This window comes from Pongo abelii, assembly GCF_028885655.2.
Source record: "Pongo abelii isolate AG06213 chromosome 18 unlocalized genomic scaffold, NHGRI_mPonAbe1-v2.0_pri chr18_hap1_hsa16_random_utig4-1076, whole genome shotgun sequence".
NCBI classification, from domain to species: domain Eukaryota; kingdom Metazoa; phylum Chordata; class Mammalia; order Primates; family Hominidae; genus Pongo; species Pongo abelii.
This window is the reverse complement of record NW_026946740.1, coordinates 101,821-107,439: the sequence shown is the minus strand read 5'-3', so window position 1 is coordinate 107,439 and position 5,619 is coordinate 101,821. Positions and strand designations below refer to the sequence as shown.

Here is a 5,619-nt window from a genome sequence, read left to right as displayed (position 1 = left end):
TGAGGACTTCGTGTATATAAAAAGATGGTTGTGATTCCACCTGGATGAGAGGGTTACTGCTCAGAAACTAAAAGGGGCCGCCTAGGTATAGAGGATTCTGTCATGAGGTTTCTGCTAAACAAAGGATCCCAGAATACTCACCCATTCCAGTTAAAGGCATAACGAAGAAAGCAATATTCACAAAGGAAATGCGGAAAGGAATAAAAGCCATCAAGCCACAAAAATAATGTCACTAAGGGGCAGGATTTGCAGATGTAGAGATTGAATGTGGTTGCCCTTTCTCACCCACACAAGAGAAAGGATGGAACAGATCAGGAGATTCGACTGTTCTGCTGCGCAGCCTCCGCAGGGCACTTTGTATGTCCCTGTTTCTCAGGCTGTAGATGAAAAGGTTCAGCATGGGGGCGAGCACAGCGTACATCACTGATGCCACCACACCATTCCTGGGGGGTGGTGACACAGCTGAAGTCAGGTACATGCCAATGCCTGTTCCGTCAAATCAGCAAACAACTGCTAGGTGAGAGCCACAGGTGGAGAAGGCTTCCTACTTCCCATCTGACGATGAAATCCTTAGAATGGAGGGGACAATTTTATAGTAAGACAAAAGGATCCCTGAAACGACAAGAAAACCCAACATAGTACTACCGAAATCTATGAATATGCTATCGATGACGCTGTCAGAACAGGCAAGTTTGAGAAGTTGAGAGGGGTCACAGACAAAATGAGAGATTTCCACATTCTTGATGATGGTGAATTGTAACACAATCCAACTGGGCAGCTGGCAATCCAACAGGCTAAGGAAAAAGGACACCAAAACGAAGAAGACACAGAGGTGAGGATTCACGATGACTGGGTAGTGCAGAGGGCGACAGATGGCTACAAAGCAGTCATAGGCCATCACAGGCAGAAGCATGTCTTCTATACATGCAAAAAGGACCAAGAAAGACATCTGTGTCAGGCAGCCCGCATGAGAGATGACTCTGCTATGTGACTGCATGTCCACAATCATCTTGGGAACCGTGGCCGAGGTGAAACCCATGTCAGCCCAGCACAGGTTGGAGAGGAAGAAGTACATGGGGGTGTGGAGGGGGGAGTCAGAGCTGACAGCCAGGATGCTGAGCAGGTTCCTCAGCACCGTGACCAGATACGTGGACAGGGACAGGGAGAGCAAAGCGAGGACGGGCTGCAGTTCTGGATCCTCTGAGAGTCCCAGGAGGAGGAATTCTCAGACACCTGTGAGATTCCGTGGCTCCGTGTGGCTTGGACACCTTGAGAAGGAAAGATTATTGGAAAAATAAAAGATAAAAACCAGCCCTTAATGCTGGATGCAAGCAATTCACAAGGAACACTTTCACACTTGGGGACCATACACCGCCAGCAATGTTTCTCAGCTGTGACAATTCCAAAAATCTCAGAATTATTACGTGGTTTACTTTTTTGCTATACAAGTCTTTCTGTACATACTACTTTAGGGAAAATCCACTGAAGAATATTAGAAGACCAAAACGTCATATATAACAAATCCGTGATCTCAGTAAAATACGGCCTACTCTTTTCAGAAAAAATACAATGCAATGAAAATGTCCTTCTCTCTTTAAGAAAAAGATCTCATCTAATTGAAAGAAATTAAGAAGCGGTGAAATACACTCCATTTTATTCTGACACCGTGCTGCAAGTTCCTGTGATGTAGAATATGTAAAAGGACGACACAAGAGCTAGGACCCCATTATCTAAAACCGAAATCGAAGCTTATAGTTCTCAATCGGAGGACCTTTTAACATGCCTGTTACTTTTCATATTTATTATCATCCTTAGGTTTTCTGACATCATTTCTTCATAAAAGTACATGCACACTCAAATATGGGAGCTGTGTTTCCAAATGAATTGAATATATAACTCTTGGCCCAGCACCATGCCTCACACCTGTAATCCCAGCACTTTGGGCGGCCGAGGCTGATGGATCACCTGAGGTCAGGACTTCCAGAACAGCCTGGCCAACGTGGTGAAACCCCGTCTCCAGTGAAAATAAAATAAAATTAGCCGGGTGTGGTGGCGCGTAACCCTAGCTACTCGGGAGGCTGAAGCAGGAGAATCCCTTCGAACCTGGAAGGCAGAGATTGGACACCCTTTGATAGGATTTTTGATATTCTAGGGAGATATTGCTCCTGACAGCAGAGTGGGCGTACACCCTGTGATATTATCTGTAATATCCTAGAAAGATATTGCTCCTAATATCAGGGTGGCTCTACACCCTGTGATATTAATTGTAATGTCCTACAGAGATATGACTGCTAATAATACAGTGGGTGTACAACCTGTGATATTATTCATAATATATTACAGAGATACGACTCCTGGTATCACAGTGAGTGTACACCATGTTTCTACACCCTGTGATCTTATTTGTAACAACTTAGAGGAATATTACAGCTAATATCAAAGTGGGGGTCCACCCTGCGATGTTATTTGTTATCTACTAGGTAGATGTTACTCCTAATATCACAGTGAGTGTACATTATGTGTGGAGAGACTGTGAAATTCTTCATAATACCCTAGGAAGATATTACTCCTAATATCACAGTGGGTGTACACCCTGTGATATTACTTGTAATCACCTAGGGAGATACGATTCCTAATATTACAGTGGGTGTACACTCTGTGATGTTATTTGTAATGTCCTAGGAAGAGATTACTCCTAATATCAAAGTGGATGTACACCATGTGTGTACACTCTGTGATCTAATTCGTAATATCACAGAGAGATATTTCTCCTATTATCACAGTGGGTGTACATTCTGATATGATTCGTAGTATCCTAGAGAGATATTGCTCCCAGTATCACAGTGGGGGTACACCCTGTGATATTATTCATAATATCCTAGAGAGATATTACCTCTAATATCACAGTTTCTGTACACCCTGCGGTATTATTCATAATATCCTAGGGAGTTATTATCCCTAACATCACAGAGCATGTACACCATGGGTGGACACCCGGTGATGTTATTGGTAATATCCTAGGGGGATATTACCCTTAATGTCACAGTGGGTGTTCACCATGTGTGTATGCACTGAGATGTTACTCGTAATATCGTAGGGAGAAATTACACCTAAGGTTACAGTGGGTGTACACCATGTGTTTCTGTTGTGTGATGCTACTGGTAATATCTCAGAAAGTTATTAGTCCTAGTGCCACGGTGGGTGTATACCATGTGTGTCCACTCTGTGATGTTATTCGTATTATCCTAGGGAGGTAGTTCTCATAACATCGCCGTGGGTGTACATCAGGTATGTACTCCCTGTGGTCTTATTGACTATGTCCTGCGTTGATAGTACTCCTAATATCACCGTGCGTGCGCACCATGTGTGTACATTCTCTGATGGTGTTCGTAGTATCCTAGGGAGATATCACTCCCGATGTCATAGTGGGTGTACAGCCTTGTGATATTCTTGGTAGTATCCTTGGGATGTATTATTACTCGTGTTATCACAGTGGGTGTACACCCTGTGATAGTATTTGTAATATCCTAGGGAAATATCATTGTATACCCTGTGATATTGTTTGGGACATTTGAGGGAGCTATTTCTCTTAAAGTCAGAGTGGGTGTACACCCTGTAATATTCTTCCTAATATCACAGCGGGTGTACACCGTGAGTGATATTTTTTTCTAATATCCAGCGGGGGAGAGGATGATATTGCTTCCAGTATCACAGAAGGTGTACACCCCCCTGTGATATTGTTCCTAATATCCAGGGAAGGAGAGGATGACATTATTCGCAATATCACTGGGGGTGTACCACCTCCCGCCGGGATATTGTTCTTAATATCCGGAGGTGGGGAGAATGATGTTACTCCCAATATCACAGGGGTGTACACCACCCCTGTTTGTAAACACCCCCTGTTGTATTGTTCCAAATGGCCTGTGAAAGAGTAAATATGACTCCCATTATCGCGGGGGGTGTTGAGCCCTGATGATACTGTTTTCTAACATCCAGGGAAGGAGAGTATGCTATTACTCCCAAGATCGCAGGGGTTGTACACCCTTTTGTGTTTTTGTGCCCAATATCCAGGAAAATAGAGGATGATATTACTCCCAATATCGAAGTAATTGTACAGCTCCCCTGTGATATGCTTCCTCATATCCAGACAGGAAAAGAATGAGATTACTGCCAACAGCGTAGGGAACGTATACCCGCGCTGTGATATCTTTCTTTCCCAGTATCCAGGTGGGGAGACGATCATATTCCTTCCAATGTCGCAGGGTGTGTACACCCCCTCTGTGATCTCGTTGCTAACATCCAGGTTTGGGGAGGATGACATTACTCCCAATATCGCAGGGGGTGTACACACCCCTGTGAAAATCTTCCTCTATTCAGAGGGAGAGAGGATGATATTACTCCCAGTACCGCAGGGGGTTTACACAGCCCTGTGATACTCTTCCTAATATCCACAGGGAGAGAGGATGATAGTACTCCCAATATCGCAGGGGGTGTACACAACCCTGTGATATTGTTCCTAAGATCCAGAGCGAAAGAGGATGATACGACTCTCAATATCGCAGTTGGCGTACACCCCTCCTGTCCTATTGTTCTGAATACCCTGGGAGGGAGAGGATGAAGTTACGTTGAATATGGCAGGGAATGCACACCCTCCCCCTCTGATACCCTTCCTGATGTCCAGGGGAAGAGAGGAAAATTTTACCCCCAATATCGCAGAGGCAGTACACCCCACCTGTGATGTTGTTCCCAATATGCAAGGGGGGAGAGGATGATACTATTCTCAATATCGCAGGGCTGTTCACATCCCCAGTGACATTTTTCCTAATATCTAGGGGAGAGACAATTGTATGACAGCAAAGGTCGCAGGGTCTCTACGTCCCTTCCTGATATTGTTCCTAATATCCAGGGGGGAAGAGGATGGTATCAAATATGAAAGGGGGTGTACACCCCCCACCCCTACGATATTGTTCTTAATCATCGTGAGGGGAGACGATGATATCACTCCAAGTATCGCAGGGGTTGTTCGCCACCCCCTGTGATATCGTTTCTGATATCCACGGGGGGAGAAAATCATATTACTTCCAATATTGCAGGTGGCGTATACCCCACCTGAAATACGGCACCGAATATCCAAAGAGGGAGAGGATGGTATTAATACCAATATCGAAGTGTCTGTACACGCCCCTTGTGATATGGTTTTTAATATCCAGTGGGCGGGAGGATGATATTAGTGCCAACATGCCAGAGGGTGTACACTACCCCTGTGATATTGTCCCTAACTTCCAGAGGGGAGAGGATGATATCACTCCCAATATCTCAGAAGCTGTACATCCCCTGTGATATTGTTCATCATATCCAGGGAGGCGAAGGATGACATTCCATTGAATTTCACGACAGTACTACACGCACAGTGTGATATTGTTCCTAATATCCGAGAAGGGAGAGGATGATATTATTCCCAATCAAGTAGTGGGTGTACGTTACGCCTGTGTTATTGTCTCTAATATCCGGGGCCGCGGGAGTGGGGGAGAGGATAATATTCCCTCAAATTTAGCAGGTGGTTTGACGCCCCTTGTGGTGTTGTTTTAAATATCTCGCGGGGAAGACAATAGTATTATT

At 44.7% G+C, this 5,619-nt stretch overlaps 1 pseudogene; it reads right to left on the bottom strand.

The window, feature by feature from the left end:
- Positions 1 to 232: 232 nt before the first annotated feature.
- Positions 233 to 4,323, bottom strand: LOC129053934 (olfactory receptor 7E24-like; annotated as a pseudogene).
- Positions 4,324 to 5,619: the final 1,296 nt, after the last annotated feature.